The sequence below is a fragment of the Platichthys flesus genome, chromosome 22 (genome assembly GCF_949316205.1).
Source record: "Platichthys flesus chromosome 22, fPlaFle2.1, whole genome shotgun sequence".
Taxonomy (NCBI): Eukaryota; Metazoa; Chordata; class Actinopteri; order Pleuronectiformes; family Pleuronectidae; genus Platichthys; species Platichthys flesus.
In genome coordinates this window covers 661,302-681,077 of record NC_084966.1, presented here as the reverse complement: position 1 = coordinate 681,077, position 19,776 = coordinate 661,302, and the positions used below count along the sequence as shown (strand labels likewise).

General features: G+C 49.7%; 1 pseudogene; it reads right to left on the bottom strand.

Annotated features, from left to right (window-relative positions):
- Positions 1 to 5,112: 5,112 nt before the first annotated feature.
- Positions 5,113 to 19,776, bottom strand: part of LOC133933867 (zinc finger protein GLI2-like) — a 37,584-nt pseudogene continuing 22,920 nt past the window's right edge.

The window sequence follows — 19,776 nt, the reverse complement described above, 5'->3', positions numbered from 1 at the left end:
ATTGTCTTTTTTATAAAATTATAAATTGAATATTTGACACATTTTGGGACTTTTCTTAGTTTTCTCACATTTAAAAACAAAAGGAGTCGATGAACCATAAATATCTTTAACTCCAGTATTTGCTGCTGCAGCTTCATGTCGGTGTATTTCCACACGGTCACTACAACAGTGTTGTGTTGTGTTGCAGTTGTGTTGCAGTCGTCCAAGCATCAGCGAGGCCTCAGTGTCGTGAACTAATACAACATCAATATTCATGATATGTTCCTATGCAAAATAACATCTGCTTCCAACAAGGTGCCATCTGGTTCAGGGACTCTGGCATTAGTGGCTCATCACAACGTGAAACAACAACAACAGCAGAGACGCTTTAAAACAGAGTCGTGTCGGTCGCTGTCTGTGTGACTCACACACAGACACACACACACACACACACACACACACACAGCGAGGACACACTCATTTACACCTCAGGCAGGAAGCCAGTGTTCCTGATCACACACAGAGGTTGAGGGTCCTGCTCAGGAGCACTCACAGAGAAAAAGACGGGTATTGAACCTTTGACCTTTTTGAAACAGGACAAACACAGATTGTGTGAATTTATGACAAGTTAAACACTTTATTAACAAATCTGTAGGATTAAAGAAGAGAACAAGCTTTTATAGATGTGTTTAGCGACCTCCTGACGGGTTTAAATATGAAATCACATTTCACTTTTCTACAGGAAGTAGAAACAAACCCAGATCGTCTCAATGTGTCCTCGTCTCTGCAGACGTCCCCTGACTGTCTCTGCAGAGACACGTTGAAGAGTCTTCGTCCTCTCACTCGTTCACACAGCGTCCACCTCAGCTTGAGGATTGTGCCGGTTGGTTAATATTGAGCAGGCGGTGACACGCGGGCCCCGGCTCCTGGCGGAGAGGTGGCCCTATTGAAATGAGCCGCTCCTTAATAATACATTGATCCCTCGGGGGCCACCCATGAAAACCGGTCTGGAAGTGGAGGAACCCTGATGTCACAGATTCATATGAGTCCTGAGCTGGTTTCATTCTGTGTTTAATTGTTGAGTTCTGGTATTTTCCACCTTTAATCCACGTTTTAAAGTATGAGTGAGTTTATGTGATCAGATGGTCTCTGGACTCGCACCAGGACGGCTTCCTGCCGGGGGTTCGTCTCTGAGCAGAGACAAATGGAGACAGACAGAATCCTCAGCTGCCACTTTCCCCACCAACTTGTGAAATTGATTCATAAATTAATATCCAGCTTCAGGAGGCAGCGGCTGAACCCTGCAGGGAATTCACATATTGCTCTAATAGAAATGAATGAGGCATCAGTGACTGCAGAGCACGATCCATCATCTCCTGACACCGGGGCTGGATCCGCCGTGTCAGACGGTCACATGGGCGATACCCACGCAATAAGAGCTGCGCTAATGTGACGTGGTGTCATCGGGGGGGGGGGGGGGGGCAGCGGAGGTCATATCGGAGAGTCTCCTTCACGTCGGAGCGTCTGATTGGACACACGTGTCGGCCGGCTTGTCAGTTTTCATATCGCAGTGATCGTTTCAACGCCACACGGCGAAGGGGGAGGAGTTCTGTGGTGTCACCGACAACCACAGAAGAAGAAGAGGAAGAAGAAGAGGAGGAGTTCTGTGGTGTCACCGACAACCACAGAAGAAGAAGAAGAAGAAGAGGAGGAAGAAGAGGAGGAGTTCATTTAAACTGTCTTCAGGTTAGAAGCAGCTGCAAATTGTCTGTTTTGAATTAGCGTTGACTCCTGAGATGTCTTTATTAAATCTTTAAGACAAAGACTTTTAATGGAGGTTTGATATTTGACTGTTTATTAACTCACTTATTGATGGATCCCTCTTCTGCTGCTCGGCCAGTGAGCCACATGTTCAGGTGGCCCCTGGTCAGCGACGGGGCCCCGTGGTCCAGCTGAAGTCATGTCAGGATTAAACACTGTGTGTGTGTGTGTGTGTGCGTGTGTTGATGTCGATGTCGCTGTGTGTTTGCAGAAGCTCATGGTCCATAAAGAGTTCCTCTGAGTCCGAACCCGGGAGACGCTGCAGAGCGCTCGCTGTAAACCACATTCCTCCGAGTCCGGCTCGTAAAGCTGCACAGCCTGAGCTGCTTACTGGAGGAACTGGGAGACGTCTGGGTTCAGCCTCAGATCTGAGCTGCTAACTGGAGGAACTGGGAGACGTCTGGGTTCAGCCTCAGATCTGAGCTGCTAACTGGAGGAACTGGGAGACGTCTGGGTTCAGCCTCAGATCTGAGCTGCTAACTGGAGGAACTGGGAGACGTCTGGGTTCAGCCTCACATCTGAGCTGCTCACTGGAGGAACTGGGAGACTCTGGGTTCAGCCTCAGATCTGAGCTGCTCAGCCTGAAGAGCTCATCTCTTCTTCTTGTGTTTGTTGATTCAATCTAACGGAGGTTTAATAAAACATGTTCATCCAGAGTTGTTTCAGAGCTGAGGAGATGACAGATGTTTCATCTCCTGTTCCTCTTGTTGTGGTTTATAGGACCTATACTGCATCCCGCCACCAGGGGGGGATCCAGATGCTTTGGCTTCACTTTTGGTTTTGTTGTCCATCTTTATTTTTTATAATTTTACCCCTAAATAATGTCTGTATTTACTTTTAGGTCTCACATGTTCATGTCAAACTACAGTTGCTGTCGTACAGTTTCAGTTTCCTGATGTTTTATGGATCTTGTTTCAGATCCTCCAGGAGGAGGAGGAGGAGGAGGAGGAGGAGGAGGAGGAGCTGGAGCTGGAGCCGGCTCCCGGTCGCCTGCAGGAGAGGCTGTGGTGAGTGATGGTTTGATTTCCAACCACTAACACGTAGATTCTGACAAACATCATTTCATGCTGTCAAACAGATTTAAGATCTGTACTGATTCTGCTAATTATGTGTGAAATATTGTTAACTTAATATTAAGTTTTCCTAAAATAAGGTTTTATAAACTTTCCCTCCACTCAACGATATCAATATCTTGTGTGAGTCTTCGCTGCCTCTTGTTGTTTCTCTGTTAAACACATTAAATCAAATATGAATTGAATCCTCAAACCACAGCAGGAATTTAATTGAGTTGCTTCTGAGATGAAACATGAAAAATGTCCCTTTTTAAAATCCTCCACTTTTCAGTAACACACATTTTCACGACTCTGTTAATTTGCGACTACAATACGATTTATTTGATGAATCTGTGGAGCGCTCCGTCTTTCATCTCCATCAGTGAGTGAAGGATCTCTGCCAGGCTCCCCCTCTTGTTCCGGCCCTGGTTGGATTCCACCGCCCGAGGCTGTTTTCTCTCCCACTTCACATCTCTGACAGAATAAGGAATTCCAGTGGCAAAAGCAATCACAACCTCCAGATCAAACGTGTCCTCTGCTGAATTCCCTGACAGACTAAAATCATTTGTTCCTCCCGCTAACGCTCGGGAACCCCTCGCTGCCGCTCAGCCGCCGTGTTTTATGTGGTTTCAGCAGCTGCGTCCTCTGGGCCGCTCTGTCAGAGCTAATATTGCAGAACACACGAGCTCACTGCAGCAGCCGCGGCCGCTCTGCACGCGTCCGGCCTCTTCCCCTCCTGTTAGCGTCCCGTTTCATCAGCTCCCGGCGCAGGATCTACATCATGTCAAGCCCGCTCTCGCCGGCGAGGTAAGACGAGGTCAGGGGAAGTTATTTCAAAGCCGAGCCGAGAGAGGTCGTGCAACGTCTTAAGAATTTGCGGCGCCTCCTTCTGACGCTCGACAAGAAAGGTTTGAGGAAAGTGCGATGTCGGCAGAGGAGCCTGAGCTTCAAAGACAAAAGTTGTGTTGTTGAATTATTGAAGCGATCAACACTCGTGCAGGAAGCGATCCAGAGACGGACGGATGATGATATCTACTCAGGGACGTGTTCAACTCCACCAGAGGGGAATGGTTATTATTGTGAAGGTTGATTTCATGTTCTCGTAATCAAAGCCACTTTAAAAGACTCTTGGAGATTTAATCTAGAACCAGAACCAGAACCAGGATCCTTTTGTCTCCAGGAAACAGCTCAAACTGGGTTCAACACAAAAACACACCTGAGTATAAGTCAAATAGACTCTGGATGGTCACTGTTAGATTCCTGTGTGTTGCTTTTCATCATGGGTTCCATGTTCTTCAGTTTATTTCCTGTTTATTTTACATTCAGATGATATTTCCACATCTTTGTGATGTTATGACATTTGCATGATTCACGTCTGATTTGAGCCCTGATGAATCAAGGTAAAGTAAGAGAGGAGTAATTACACTTTAATAAGAATCCACTATTCTTTCAAATGAGTAGTTAATAAGATTAAATGGTTTTCAACCCAAACCAGAATCTGAGGAGAAGATTCCAGTTTTCCAGTTGTTCTACTGACAGTCAATTTAGTTTTACTTATTTTGAAACCATAATCTTTCCCTTTTTATATTAATTAGCAAAACTCCCACGAGGAAAATAGTTTTTAACCCAAAACACGAACTTCCTGTTTCTTCTTCTGTGTTTAATCACGTTGGTCACTGAAGAATTATCTCATCTTGCAAACAGAAGTAAAAGTTTATTCTGCTGTTGACTCTAAATGACCGAACTGTTCAGATCCTGTTGTGGACAAAGTGAAAGGAAAGAATCTGAGCGAAGGACAACACAAATTATATTCATGTAAAAAAATCAATATTGTATTTTTTTTAGAAAAATGTACAAATGATATTTACATATAATCAAGAAACTGGTCCAACAATGTACAAAAGGAAAAGTTTGGATTCTCCCCCCGGACGCTCGATGCTCCTCTCGCCTCAGCAGTAGTCACGATGTCTCAGAGGACAGGGACTGTAGACCTGGATCCATGAGAGTCAAACTACGTCTCAGAGGACAGGGACTGTAGACCTGGATCCATGAGAGTCAAACTACGTCTCTGAGGACAGGGACTGTAGACCTGGATCCATGAGAGTCAAACTACATCTCTGAGGACGGGGACTGTAGACCTGGATCCATGAGAGTCAAACTACGTCTCTGAGGACGGGGACTGTAGACCTGGATCCATGAGAGTCAAACTACGTCTCTGAGGACCGGGACTAAACCTGAACCACGAGAGTCAAACTACGTCTCAGAGGACAGGGACTGTAGACCTGGATCCATGAGAGTCAAACTACGTCTCTGAGGACGGGGACTAAACCTGAACCACGAGCTGGAGGAGGAGGAGAGAAGCTGGGATGAGACCAATAAAGCTGAAGTCATTTACAGTGTAAAACAAGTTTCATGTGGGTTTCAGACCTGGGGACATTTACACATTTACATGTAGTCGTAAGCTTTTGGCGGAGCCAGGCACTTAGTAAACCAACTGCATCCTGGTCACATGTTTTCTACCTAAGGCAAAGAAACAAATATGGCTTTTAAAAAAGATAGAAAACGGCCATTTTAAATAAATGAGACTGTACAGGAGTGTTTTTGGCACAGGGTCACGTTGAGTCTGTGGTGGTTGTGCCCGTGGACAGGAAGCTTCTACGGCATCAGGTTCAGGAACATGTTCTCCTCTGCGAGAGCCGTCAGCAGCGAGCTCATGTCCCCGATGGCCATGTTCCCCGTCCCCGTGGGCAGCGAGGGCAGCGTGACCGAGTTCCTGGGCGTGGTCAGGCGAGAGGAGCTCCGGGACAGGTTCTGGAGCAGACCCGGACTAAGAGTTCCCGACATGACGCTGGAGTGATCCCCGTCGTCCAGCATGCAGTCGAAGTCGATCTGCGTCTGCTCCAGGGCGGCGTCACACTCAGGAGTCCTGGACGCCGGGTTTCCACCGGAGCTGGGAGATGCTGCACCGTTTTCAAAAGGAGGCGCGTTCCCCACAGGAGGAACCTGAAGGTCACAGTTCCCGTTGGACTGGAACACTTGAATCTGTCCCGTGTAGTACAAGGCGTTGTCATCAGAGAATAAGCTGGAAACCACCTCTGGGTTGCTCTGGTTCCTTGTGTGCTGCATCGACTTGGACCCTGAATGGAGCCCGTATAGAGATCTGGGTTCTGTTGGTGGCCTCGGCTGAACATAGCTCCGGTTCACAGTGTACAGGGGATTCTGGGAAGTCATGTTACAGTTCTGCTGATCTGAAATCAGGAAAGGTCCGTCACAGTCCTCGACTTTAACTCTCACAGGCTGAAATCCAGCGTCAGCGAAACGCATGTGGACCGGCTCCTCGTCGTCCGGCTCCTGTTTACAGGGGAAGCCCCCGTCTGCTGCTGCCGTGGTACTGCACCTCGGGTAGGTGGCGTTCCCGTTGTTGTCATAGGGTCCGACCCCTTCGCTGAATCTACGCCGAGCGCTAATGGCTTCGTTCAGATTGGACGACGTCTGGAGTCTCTGCTGCCGGAAGCAGTTTGCTCCTGGTTCAGTGTTCGTCTGCTGGTTGGAGCTCAGATGGTTGTACAGGGATCCAAAGTTGTGGTTCTGCTGGAGGACGGCCAGGTTCCCTCGGACCTGGCCGGAGACCGGGAGGTTGTCCCTGTTGTCCCTCTGGGATGAAGAACACTTCTGGGGTTGCTGCTCCGGACTCACGCCGGCCGTTCTTCTCTGATAGTACGACTGCTGCGGGAGGTTTCCTTGGAAATGCTGCTGATTGGCCGACACTCTGCAGTTTGTGTCTCCATCGGTGTTGAAGTCCGGCAGCGCCAGGTCCTCCTCGCCCGTCTCCATGCTGACGTTCTCAGAGATGCTGGGCGGTCGCTGGCTGTACGAGAAGCGCTGGTGACCATCGGACCTCGAGCAGCCGTGCTGGGCTGAACGCTGGCGATCTGCTGCAGGAGGTGGACATGGCTGCACCCCCCTGCTCAGGATCCCTATGCTGTTGTAGCGCTGCAGCTGAGGCGGGTCGGTGGTCACACGTCTCACCGGGTCACTGGCTCGGCGGGGGATGTGGGACGGAGCCTCGTGGGGCATCAGGCTCCTGGTGCTGTAGCTGCTCTGCTGCCTGTAGGGGAGGCCTTTAGCGGGGGGGCGCTCCTGGGGGTCCTCGTAACGGGCCGTGTGGGTCTTCAGACACATCTGGTCCAAGTATGGAAGGGGGGTAGGTGGTGCCCCCCCAGTGGCAGCTGCATACTGGGCCTTGAGGTGGTAGTGCTGGGCTGGGGTCAGGCTGAGGGGGCTGGCCAGCCCCACCCCTCTGTACAGGCCTGCTCCTCCGCTGCTCCCCCCACAGTGGCTCGTCTGACTGGAGCGCCGCGACAGGTCGGCAGAGATGGGGTCGTAGGAGTCGGCCGAGCTGAGGTTGCTGGGGCGGTTGGCACCGAACTGTGAGGTTTGGCTGGAGCGGCGGCTGGAGTAGCAGGGGGAGATGCCTGAGGAGCGGCGGCTGAGGGTGTAGACGGAGCTCGTGGTGCTGCAGCTGCTGTCCCGGCGCTCGGACAGCTTTTCCAGAAGGGTGGATTTTCCAGAGCTCAGCTTACTCAAGCCTGAACCAGGGAAGGACATGGGACCTCCACCCATACTCTCCAGGAGGGACCCTGTGAAGGACCAGAGGGAAAGGTTAGAGAGAAGATTGAGACCAAACCAGGGCCACATGGAGTTCTAACTTCTTCTGTTGTTCCGTCTGCTCACCGCTTGCTGGTATGGGTGGGAGCTTGGTGCCGAGGACCGGGGGGGCTGGGTTGTTGGCCCACCGACACGAGTCCCTCACTGTCTTGAGCTTCTCCTTCTTCAGATGCTCCAGGAGCTGACTGGTGCCGAGCTGCTTCCGGAAGTGGAGGCCGACCGCCGCGACTCCTCCAGAGGAATCCTCAAATCCCAGGGACTCCACGAAGGGCAGCTCGTCCAGGGTGCTGAGGTCCCCCAGGCTCCCCCCGCTCAGCGCCGCCATTTCTACTCCACTGTCATTGTTGGTGGCGCTGCCAAGTGGTGATGGTTCGCTGCTACATGATGACTGACCGCCAGGGCTGGACTGATACACCTGAGCAGGAGGAAGAGGAGGATGGAGAGAGGAGAGAAGTGACGAAGGAAGGAAAGACAGAAAACAGACGATATCTCAGTTTGAGCAAAGACTCGACCACTCGTCCTGAAGAAGTGTTTCTCTTCACCAGGGCAAAAGTGGAGCAGTGGTGAACATGAAGACCAGTGAGTCACTGGTCTTTTATCCTCCCACAGCTTAATTGTAAATAATGAGTGTTTTTGGGGGATGGGGTGAGGAGGTGGGGGTGCACCACAGATTACAGGCTGTCGTAGTCTGTCTGTGAATTAGAAATGTGCAGGATGAAAGACTGCTGGAGCCAGAGCGCCGGCCGGCCTCACGCCTGTGATCACGTGGAACTGGGAGCTGTGGGTGGAGGCCAGTTCAGCATTTAGGTGAAAAGAGATTTTATTTTTACCACCAGGACAAATACTAGTTTGCTCATTCGTTTTAAAAGACTAAATCAAACGAGTGTCTCTGAACTTTCCTGTAAGGATTCACATCCTGAGTTGATTCATCAGGTCCAACACGGACGTTTCTCTAGTTTCAGAACAATAACACTCCCACAGTGTCTTTCCCTCCCAGTCCACCCCTCCCAGTTTCCTCCTCATATGTATTCACTGGTAAAAAGCCGTCTTGATCACAGCTTGATGGCTGGCTCTGTTTGCTCTGAGCTCCACGGCCAATTCCCAGTGTTTGAATATTAATCCTGAAGTGTCTTTTATCATGTTCAGGCGCTGACGGCTGCTTGATGGGTTTAAACTGTGCACGGGAGGATGTGAGGTTGTGTTACAGCCACTAAACCATTACAACTCTTTCCTCAGAGGGATTTAAAAAAGGAACTTAACAAAATCCTGCTGCAGCTGAAAACTGGGTTCATAAAGGAAACAGATTCAAAATGTAAATGCATGAAAATGGTGTCATATCTCCAGAAGCTTTTCTAGATTCAGATAAACTGTGATGGTTTGTTTGTTTTCTGCAGGAAGTTAAACTCCAGTCTCCTGCTGTTGTTCTCTTGGTCTTGTTTTTATTCACGAAGCTAGAACTCTTCTTTTTGGAATGGAACTGGTGTCAAAACAAACTGACGGATGGTGTAAAATGGTAAAAGGTGACGTAGTAACCGCGGCTGATCTCACCTCAACAAGGTCTGTCCGAGAGGAAAGTCAGGGAAGAGAGAGAAATGCACAATCAAGCAGCGAGCAGGAGAAAGATCAGGAGGAGGAGACGGTTCCTGCACTGACTGAGGATCAGCTACTCACCACCGAGTTCTCCGTCTTGATGGATCTCAGGTGCAGGTAGTCCTCCACGCCTCCGGGGGAGCCGCTGTCCGACATGGCGTCTTCCCTCCTCCCCATCTCGTTCTCGCCGTTCTCCCTGGGCGGGGGGGGTCGGGGGGGCAGGTCGCTGCGCTGCTTCTTGGTGACGTGGGCCTCGGGGCCGTGCACCGTCTTCACGTGCTTCCGGAGGGAGCTGGGGTCCGTGTAGCGCTTGGTGCAGCCGGGGATCTTACAGACGTAGGGTTTCTGAGGACGCAAGGAAATACGTCAGTTCCTCACACTCCACTAAATTACATAGAAATGGGTTCAATGGTTTTTATAGTTTCTGAGAAAGACAAACAAACGTCATGATATTGTCCTTATTTTGTTATTTCATAGATTTAATCAACAACTGGAAGAAACTGACGACATCTTGGTTGAAGATCTGAGCGAGAACAACATTCAAACATTAATCGAATGTTGTACTGAGTTAGATTTGGTTAATGTTGGTTGTGTTTGTGTCTGTCTGTGTGTGTGTGTTTCAACAGCGGTGGTGGTGAATCCACCCCCCCCCCCCCCCCCCGATGGTAAAGCGGCGAGTTTTCTGAACGCTTCCAGGTTTCATTTTCTATTCGCCGCCCGCAGGTGGTCCCTCTCTGGGTGCGGGGGGGGGAGAGGTGAGCATGATTCGCCCTAATGCATTGTGGGCCGTCGTGCTCATTATGTCTACACCTCATTATTTACTCTACATGCACTGGGGCACTGAAGCGACACACAAACACCGACACCTGGAAGGAATCTGCCTGAAACCTCATTATCTCTCTGTGAAGGAGATTTGGGTCGTTCGCCGCCGTCGGAGTCGACTTCCTGTCGCGGCTCAGATTCTCATCCTGACGACTTCAGGTCTCAGTGCTCGTACCTCGTTGGAGTGCGTCCGGTTCTGGTGCTTGGCCCGGTCCGAGGCGTTGGAGAAGGCCTTGTTGCAGCCCTCGTGCTCGCAGACGTAGGGCTTCTCTCCGGTGTGCGAGCGGAGGTGAGTTTTCAGGTTCTCCAGACGGGAGTAGGCTTTACAGCAGCCTTCAAACTGAGGAGGAACAAGAGGGTCAGCGTCTCTGCAACATTAATGTTGATTCATATTCATAATGTCACAACAGAATCATTATTTACATATGGTGACAAGCTGATAAACACGACAGATACTCGACTTAAACATTTAAATGATTATTATTTGTGAATTCAACAAGTTTTATTTCTTTAATTTAATTCCCTGCATTGTTGTATCTGGATTTCTGATTATTTAAAAAAATGTTTTCATCAGTATTACAGCTTTAACATTAATAAGCTAATCTATATAATGTGCAGTATTTGTATTTAAGGAAGTACTCAGCTAAAACTTTGCAGTATAACTCATATTTTAAACATGGCAGAGGTTTGAACTCTTAATGAAATCTCCAGGGAGAAGAACTCGACTTCAAACAGCAGCCCAGAGATTTGTGTGTTTTCATAATCGACCACAAGTCGACGGAGACACAACTCTTCAATCTTTGTGTGTTTTCCCTTCAGCATCTATGGAAACAACTGTGTACGTGTGTGGGTGTAAAGAAATGCACACAGTGTTTAGAGAGAGTGAGGCCTCGGGGCCCCCCCCCCCCCCGGGGCCCATCCTTTACCCACCGTGCACTTGTGTGGTTTCTCCCCCGTGTGCCGGCGCATGTGAACCACCAGCATGTACTGGGCTTTGAAGGGCTTCTGCTCCCGAGAGCACTGGTCCCAGCGGCACACGAACTCCTTCTTCTCCCCGTGGATGTGGTCGTTGTTGATGTGCTGTGGGACGGACACACACAGATGAGTCGTCCACTAAGAGGCTCTCACGTCCAGATCCTCAGTGAGCGTCTCCGGGGACCAGAGAGACGGAGCGTCCACTAATGAGACTCTTCACATCGGCTCGACTCCAGGAGACGGACGAGGAGCCACAGTCTCACTTATTATTGTTATTGTTTTGAAGCAGGAAACTTAATCTGTCGAGGTCTGAAGAATATTAACATAGAAAAACCTTCACATGCTTTTTCCTGATAAAATAATATTCAGATCTACTGTAAATCTGCTCTAGGGTCAGGTTTCTGTAAATTATGTTTTTAGGATTCAAAAGGATGAAGATGCTTTAATCGTTTCCCTCCATTTTATTTCTTTCATAAAAACATATATCCCATAAATCTCCTTATTTCATAGTTCTTGTCAATAATTTTGCCTTAAAACTAATTTTCTTTTAAGGAATAGTTGAACAAAGAGTAACAGAGATATTATCTCATTCATTTTCCTTCAGCCACGAGATGAATCGTGACCATGAATCATTTAAACCAGAAAATATTGGAAAACCAAAAAGTCAAAGGACTGAGTACGTTCTTATTGCCCCTGGGGATTGTGGGTAGTGTGTTCAGAAAGCTATTTTCTTCTTCGTGTTGTATTTGTGATACAAGGGAGAAGAGAGGAGGAAGTGATGGTTTCTGGGAATTATTAGAAAAGGAACAATGAGCTTGTGATCACGTATCTTCAACCAGAGGTGGCACTGACGAGTTCCCTCCCAGAGTCTAATGAATGACGGACAGCAGCTCCCTCCCCCTGCCCCCCCCAGACCCGCACTAATCCCCCTCTTTTCTCTCCGTGCTCCAGTGGAAACGTGGAATGCTTAAGACCCTTCCAACCAAGACTCTGCTTGTTGTGATGAGGGGAAACGAACCCCCGACGTTCGGTCACAGAATGGAAACTTTAGAGTTCAGAGTTTTAATAGAATCTCAGAGACGTGTGCTACTGGAAGAGAAGTTTCATCTCGACTCAGGTTCACTGATGAGTTTATTCTTTATTATATTTGTTTTAAATTCCAGGAGAGAAGCTCGGGAGTTGATCTAAAGATTCAGTCAACCTCATTTTTTAAGGGTTATTATTAAAAATGCGTTTCCTCACAGCCCTGGCTTTGTTAGGGGGCTTGTCAGGTTCACAGCGAGACATGCATTATGCAAATGTTGGGGGGGGGGGGGCGTTAAGTTGGACTACTGATGTGTAAAGTTTACCACAGACTTTGGTCCTTTTGACTCTGCAGAGGTTTTATGTTTATTCTAAAAATCTGAGGAAAGAAACACTGAACAAACAAACATTTGTCTTCTATCAAACGTCTCATCTGATCCTCAGATTGCATCAGCTCCTCCTCCCTGTTGAATAACTGCAGAGCTCAAACATCCAGCTTCTAGAACCAACTCTTCCTCGAGTGGCTCCAGCCTCTCTGCCACATTCAGATGATATTGTTATGAATGCTCACGTGCACCAGCTGCTCCTGCGTGTCGAACTCCTGGCTGCAGCCCTCCCAGTGGCAGTTGGTCTCGTAAACGGCCTCTGGCTCCTGTTTGCACTCGTCTCGGTCCGCGTCGTCCTTCAGGTCCAGCGAGCTGCCGTGCTGGTTCTGTGGAGGAGGCAGCATATGTTCACCTGGTCGGACGCACACCATCACTTCCACTCACGTTAATCTCTGCTCGTTAATTTTCCATTTTCCTCCGGTTCTCGTGCTCTGCGGTGGAGTTCGCAGCGAGCGCACGTGGAACAGTTTACAGCCTCCAGCTGTTAGGAATCACAATCCAGTGTTTTACCTCCTGAGCACCAGGGACCGTAAATTACAGACACATCCCATCATGCATCAGTGAAGTTAAAGAGCCTGGAGTCACAATTGTTTTGACAACTTCTACACACACGTGATTTCTGTTTAGAGCTTCGGCCTGTGATTAGACAGCGTGAGCCTGAACCAACCAAAACACAAAAGTACCACAACGTGACCTCTGTGGGGGGGGCACGCTGGAGGTCAGGCTGCAGGGCGGGGCCTCGGTCAACAGGTGGCAGCACTTCGACTACGGCTGTGAGACGACCCAAGACGTAAAGAATCTCTCCACACGTGTGATACGACTATACAACCTTTGTGTTTCCATGATGCGTCACACAAAGTTTAATTCACATCAAATCTCATGTGAGTCTTAAAGCTCGTTTTACAAAACTTTAAAATGTAATATGAAGTTTTAAAATATAACAAAAAGTCCCCAAACCCTTTTAATGTTTAAGATTTCATTTTCAAGCAATTTTCCTCCCATTCAATAATTATTTTAATAAGAATTCGTTTTTTAATAACAGTCCTCTGAAGTCCCACTCCTCCCAATTTTACATTTTCCAATAAAAAATCTTCACAGACTAGAAAACAGATTCAACTTTCCAAAATCTGACAATTTTCAAAAGATCCTTATTTGTAAATAATGTGATAAATTTACTTCTAGGTTTTACTCTTTTTAAAACGTTCTATCTTTCCAAAAATATCCACTCATTTAAATACTGTGATTACTTTTCTCAAATAGTCATCACTTTCCAAAATGTATTTTTCGAAAATAGCCGAGCTTTGAGAATCTGCTCTTTTTAATAACTGGGGTCCTGAATCATTTCCCAGATTCTCTCCAGACTTTTCTCTTTTATTACTTTTCCACAAACGTCCCAACTTCCTGAAAAGTCCTCACTTTCTTTCTGGAATAAAAATCCTCTGGCTTTTAAAACGTCCTCATGTCCAAAGCTCAGCTTGTCCTCAGGGAGACGGTTGTTAAAAAGTGCACGTGCATGTTTTAGGAATCTGACACACACACACACACACACACACACTCTGCTGCTACACAACCTGCTGACTGCAGCATGTTTGTCGCTGCCCCACACACACGCGATCTTCATCAATTCTGCCGGCCCCAAGACGCCGCCGCGCTGCGCCGTCCCCATGCATCACACCCGGAGCTGCCCCCCCCCACCCCCACCCCCCCCCCACCCCGCCGGAGAGCAGCCGCAGATTTGTCAAAAGAAGAGAAAAAAGCTCCTCAGACGATGAAGCTCGGCCAATATTTCATGAGAATGAAGTGCTGTGGCACGGTTTACAGGGGAGGGGGGGCACCAGATGAAAAGCTCTTATCATGTGGACTTTATTCTTTATCTCAGACATATTTTACAAGGGGGTCGGGGGGGCTCCCTGGGGCCGCGGGGCAGGATTCAAACTACAGTACGAAGTAGAGAGGTTAAAAGGCACGGGCGCTCGTCACAGAGGAAAAGTGATTCTCTACAAACACGTGATGCTAACCTGTTTTAACAAACTGTCTCTCCTCAGACCGGAGGGTTGTGAGTTCTCTTACCGGTGAACACGGGGACAAAGGCCTCAGTCCCTCTGCTTCGCTCTTGACCTTTGACCTCTTGGTGATCATGGGGTCGACTGTGCTGCTGACGGCCGAGTCGCTGCCGTGGTTCTGAGGGTTCAACAGAGAAAGATGAATCATGTTTTAATGAGTTCAGTGATTCAAAGAGAAGCTGATCTCACTGAGGTGTTTACCTTGGACATCAGGTCGTGGTGGTGGACGGACAGCGGGGACAGGCCCAGGCCCGGCTGGCGGCCGGAGAAGACGGGCGGCGGCTGGATGAGGGGGGGCGTGTGACCGAAGGCGCTGAGGCCTCGCTGCTGGGAGAGCAGCTGCTGGTAGGCCATGGGGTTGATGGGATGAGGGAAGGGGAAGGACGGACTGCGAGGAGAGAACATGTCCATGAGGATCTGCTCATCACTCGTACGTGTGTGGGTCGATGCTGCGTCTGAGCTGAGTTACCTGAGGCCTCCCACCGACAGGTGGCCGTACGAGCTGCTGGCCGCCGAGCCGGAGCGGGAGTTGTTGATGTAGGCCACCAGGGAGTTGGGCGAGGTGCGGATCATGGTCTGCAGGTCGATGCTGGCGTCTGACAGCGGCGAGATGGACAGGGCCCTCTTCCTGCTCATCCGGGGCGTCAGTCTGGGGCTGGAGAACCGGGACACTGTGGACACAGGTGAGGTCAAAGGTCATTTAACACACTTCACTCTGTGGGTTAGAAGAACGGTTCTACAACGGGGCTCTGAGATCATAGAGCTTTGAATTGAAGGATCCGCGTCGTGTGGCTTCCCCCCGCCTCCTCCCTCCTCCTCCCGCCTCCTCCCTCCAGAAGCCTCCTCCTCCCTCCTCCTCCCTCCTCCTCCTGCCTCCTCCCTCCTCCTCCCGCCTCCTCCTGCCTCCTCCCTCCTCCTCCCGCCTCCTCCCGCCTCCTGCCTCCTCCTGCCTCCAGAAGCCTCCTCCCGCCTCCTCCCTCCTGAAGCCTCCTCCTGCCTCCTCCCTCCTGAAGCCTCCTCCCGCCTCCTCCCTCCTCCTCCCGCCTCCTCCCTCCTGAAGCCTCCTGCTGAGCATCGAACCTGATCACATCAGACTCCTGAAGAATGAGTCCTGAAATCTAAACGCTCGTCTCCCTCGTCCTCCCGTCGGCCGTTGTCCCCTCACTCTTCTCCAGGAGGAAGCGTTGAGGAGGGAGAGCGCTCGCTCGTGATTGATGCCGCTGCGCCGCTCCGCTCCACCCCCACGGACACGGGACGAGCCTTTCCATGAGTGCTGAGGATTGATTCCCAGTGAATCCAGTGAACAGTTTGTTCAGGGTGATGGAGGCGGAGAGGAGGATGTTAAATACTCTGAAGCTTCAGGTCGGAACACGTCCCAGTGACACACATTTCAAACTTAACTCCTGCTCCCAGTCTGTGAGATAAGATACATTAAGTTAAGATAAGTAAAGATAAGTTAAGATAAGATAAGATAAGCAGCTGTTTTCATTTAAATGTCAGCAAACAAGTGAACAACTGTAAAAGTCCTGAAGAAGAACAAAGCTGGTCGCTGAACGAGAGCTGAGAGAATTTAAATCTGTTCAAACTAAAATAAGAAGTTTTAAGTTTAAAAACGATTCTTCCACATTTTGCACCCGACCTTCAAACCCTCTTCCTTTCGCCCTTGAGCAAGATGATGACCTGGAGCCACAGTTGAGTTTGTTTTCACAAGCTTTGCTCCTTAAACCTGTGAAACCCGGTGGATCTGTGTCTGACATCTGCCCACATGTGCGACCCCATTAAGATCCAGACATGACTAATCAATCTCCCCCGATAAGCATCGTGTTAAATGAGGGCGATTTACACTCGATTGATTTCCCCGAGAGGAAACGTATGCAGAGCGACGGGATCGATCCTCGGCTCTGGGATGGAAATTAACGGTTCCATGTTCCAAACTGATCCGTTATTCTAGAAGAGATCCAGAAACACTCAGAACTCTGGAATGAGACGTGTGGAAATGTTCTGCTTGAGTTTAAAATGATGCGAAACAAAGAAAAGCAGCAAATCCTCTCGTTTGAGAAGCTGCAGATTGTGTTTTTTGCCAATTAATACTCAATTCTTTGTCTTGTTCTTAATAATTAATGATGGTCTCTCCCTCTGAAGCCGTCCTGCTTCCTCCTCAGCTCAGAACAGGAGACGTTGGTGTTTTTATCTTTTTAGAAACTCTTTGACTGAGAGAACTTCTGTTTCCTAAAAGCAGCTGTGACTGCGTTTGAACCTGAAACCGTCCGATTGCTCTCAGCTCAGTTACACACAGACCACAGTGGAGACACACACACACACACACACACACACACACACACACACACACACACACACACACACACACACACACACATTCACACACACACACAAACCGAACACACACTCAGTCTAAATCACTCCACACACACTCTTCTCCGTCCCATCCAGGCCTCCCAGTGGCGGCTGTTGCTATAAATTACAATAGTGCAGGTGGGGGGGGGGGTGGTTGAGGAGGAGATGGGGGGGGGGGGGGGGGGGGGCCGAGGCTTTTCCATTGGTCCATTTATCAGGGAAAGTGGCACATTAATAAACACATCTCCCCAGAGGTGAGAGGAAGTAACAGAGATGAATACGTCTGCCAGTCCTGAGCGGCTTCATCCAATCAGCTTGAAATAAAACCTCACCTGCCCCCCCCCCCCCACAAATTAGCGTCCCACGGCACCGGTCCACAGACGGTAATGTCTTCTGAGTGAAAAGACGTCCCGCGAGAACACAAGATGTTTTTCTCTTCTGTGGATTATCATTCAAGTTCCATATGTCCCAAGATAAAGACCCCCCCCACCCCCCCACCGTCTCCTCTACACAGACAACACATGTTGGACTCAGACACACAACCTCCGAGCCCCGTCGTTAACGACCAAGAGGGACGAGGACAGGAAGTGGAGGACCGATGTTCTCCCCCTCCCCCCCCGAACATCTTTGTAAAGGTCACCGTCATTTATTTATTAGATTAAAAACAGTATGAGTTATTTAATTCAAGCTGCTCCCAACTCATTTCCTACATGTGTGAACATGAGGAAGTTGAGAAGCTTCTTTATTGACAGTCTGTGGAATGAAGGGACCCGCTGGTCCTGAGTCAGCTGTGTGACGAGCTTCCCTCCTCGTCTCCTGACGTCTGAGAGTGAGAATGTTGTTTCTCACCTTGATCCTCGGGTTCAAACCACCGAACACACTCTGCACTTGGCAGCTGAGCCCCCCCACCCCCCCCCCCCCCCCCCCCCCCCTTCTTGGCGAGAGGAAGCCAAACGTTCCCTCGGTTTGTTTTGGCCTCGGCGCTCTGCTCAGTGTTCGGGGACGTCTGGAAACTGATCTGAGACGGCTGCTCTCACCACAACACAGCCGGCTCATTCACAGCGCTGGGCCGAGTGTGCTGCAGGGGAGAGTTTAACCCCCCCCCCCCCCCCCCGCTCGGGCACGGAGCGGCGTGCACGTGGTCCGGGGCTAGAAACCAAACTCTGCACCAGACTGATCTGGACCAGTTGTTTTGTGAGGAAACACAATGAGCAACAATAATGGATAAAATGTCCAGAACTATCTGTAGTCTCATCCTGTTGATTATGATATTTACATTATGATGAGGAATAGAGACGATGATGGAGTCACGCTCTTCATCATCAGGACTTCCCTTCGCCACCGCTCCCCCGCTCGCCGCCTTGTACGGTCTCAGAGCAGGAATCCAATACGTTCAGTACCTGCTCCGACCTCACGGGCCCGGCGGTGGCGTGCACTGGAAATGTCAGCGCCACTCAATAAGTCCTGGGTGTTTATGGAAACGTGCTGGCAGAGGCCCGGTGGTGGTGGGGGGGGGGTTTTGGGGGGGGGCGCGGCCGTTTGAAGTAGTTTGACATGAAAAATGTATACGAGGCGTTTTTTATTTATACTCCTCCGCTGTGATCTTTGTTTCATCATCCACCTGAACCAGGACTTTCATTCTGCTTAATCAGTGTCAAAGCTCTGACTCTGACCAGTGGACCTGGACCGCCCCCTGGACCCGCCCCCTGGTGGGCTTCTGAGGAACTGAGGGTCGTCCTCTGCTGCTTGTGAATGGAACTGACCTGAGGCAGCTGTAACTCACTGCTCTACTCTTAACATCGCTCTAATCCGTTTGTAGTTTAACCTTAGGTCGACCAAATAACTAATTCACCAGAGGAGAAAATTACTAATAAAGATAAATTGAATAACGACGTCCTGCCAGAAACCGAGCTCGACCAATCACGAGTCAGTCTCATCTGTCAATCATGACGTCTCAGCCCATTTTTATTATGAATTAATTTAATAAACCAAACTCACTTGGTTTCTTGATACAGTGAATGTGTAATACCCCCCCCCCCCCCCCCGTGTTGGAAGCGGTTACTCACCATCGAGGGGGTTGATGTAGTCGGACAGGTGGGCCCCCCCCGCCCCCCCGGCCCCTTGCATCAGCAGCTCGCTGTAGGGGCTGCGGTGGCTCGCCATCAGGTGGTAGTACTCCGCCGGACTGGCCCCGGGAGGGAGGGGGGGGCAGGTCCGAACAGCCCGCGCTCCTTCAGATGCTCGTGGGCCACTGTGGTGGGGGGGGGGGGGGGGAGAAGGAAGGATGAGGTGGAGAACAAGGGGGTGAATTCCCGCTCCCTCCCACCTCACGCTGAGAATCTGCTTGAATGGAGTGAGGGGCCGGGGGGGCGGGGCAGCTGATGTGCAACGGCCCATGTAGGCGTCACCCCCCCCCCCCCCAAACCCCCCCCCCCCACTGTTCCCTCAGTCCCACAATAAAACAAACAGAATCTGATTTTTTTTCAAAGACGCTGGAGGAGAAAGTGACAGAAAAACACTTTAACTCTTCAAATCAGCTGATGGAGAGAAGGGGGGGGGGGCATGAAACCCGACGGCCTCCATGTCCCAGCTTCCCGTCTTTCATCAGGCCATTTGCATCCCCCCCCCCCCCCCCGCTCCATCCCTTCTGCTTTGGATCTCAGACGCTTGTTTAAGTTTAAGAGCGCCGCCACATTAGAGCTGACGGACTGTAACAGAAGATTTATACGCTCCAATCCGTTATTGTAATTCACCGCTGAGAAATGGGGGGGGGGGGGGTCAGAGTATCTTTCATTTGTGTGCTCGTGGATTTGAAACACGAGGGACGAACAGGTTCACGTCTGATTCATGTGTTTGTGTAGAAACCAGGAAACTGAGATTTAAAAACACAAACTGCTGCGAGTTGATCACAATAATCATCTCTACTCTTAAATCTCAATTTACAGGTTGAAACAAAAGCTGCTTTTATTTCAACGACTCAATGAAAAGATTGAAAAGCTTTTAAATGAATTATTATTAAAAAACTGAAAAATCACACAGGAA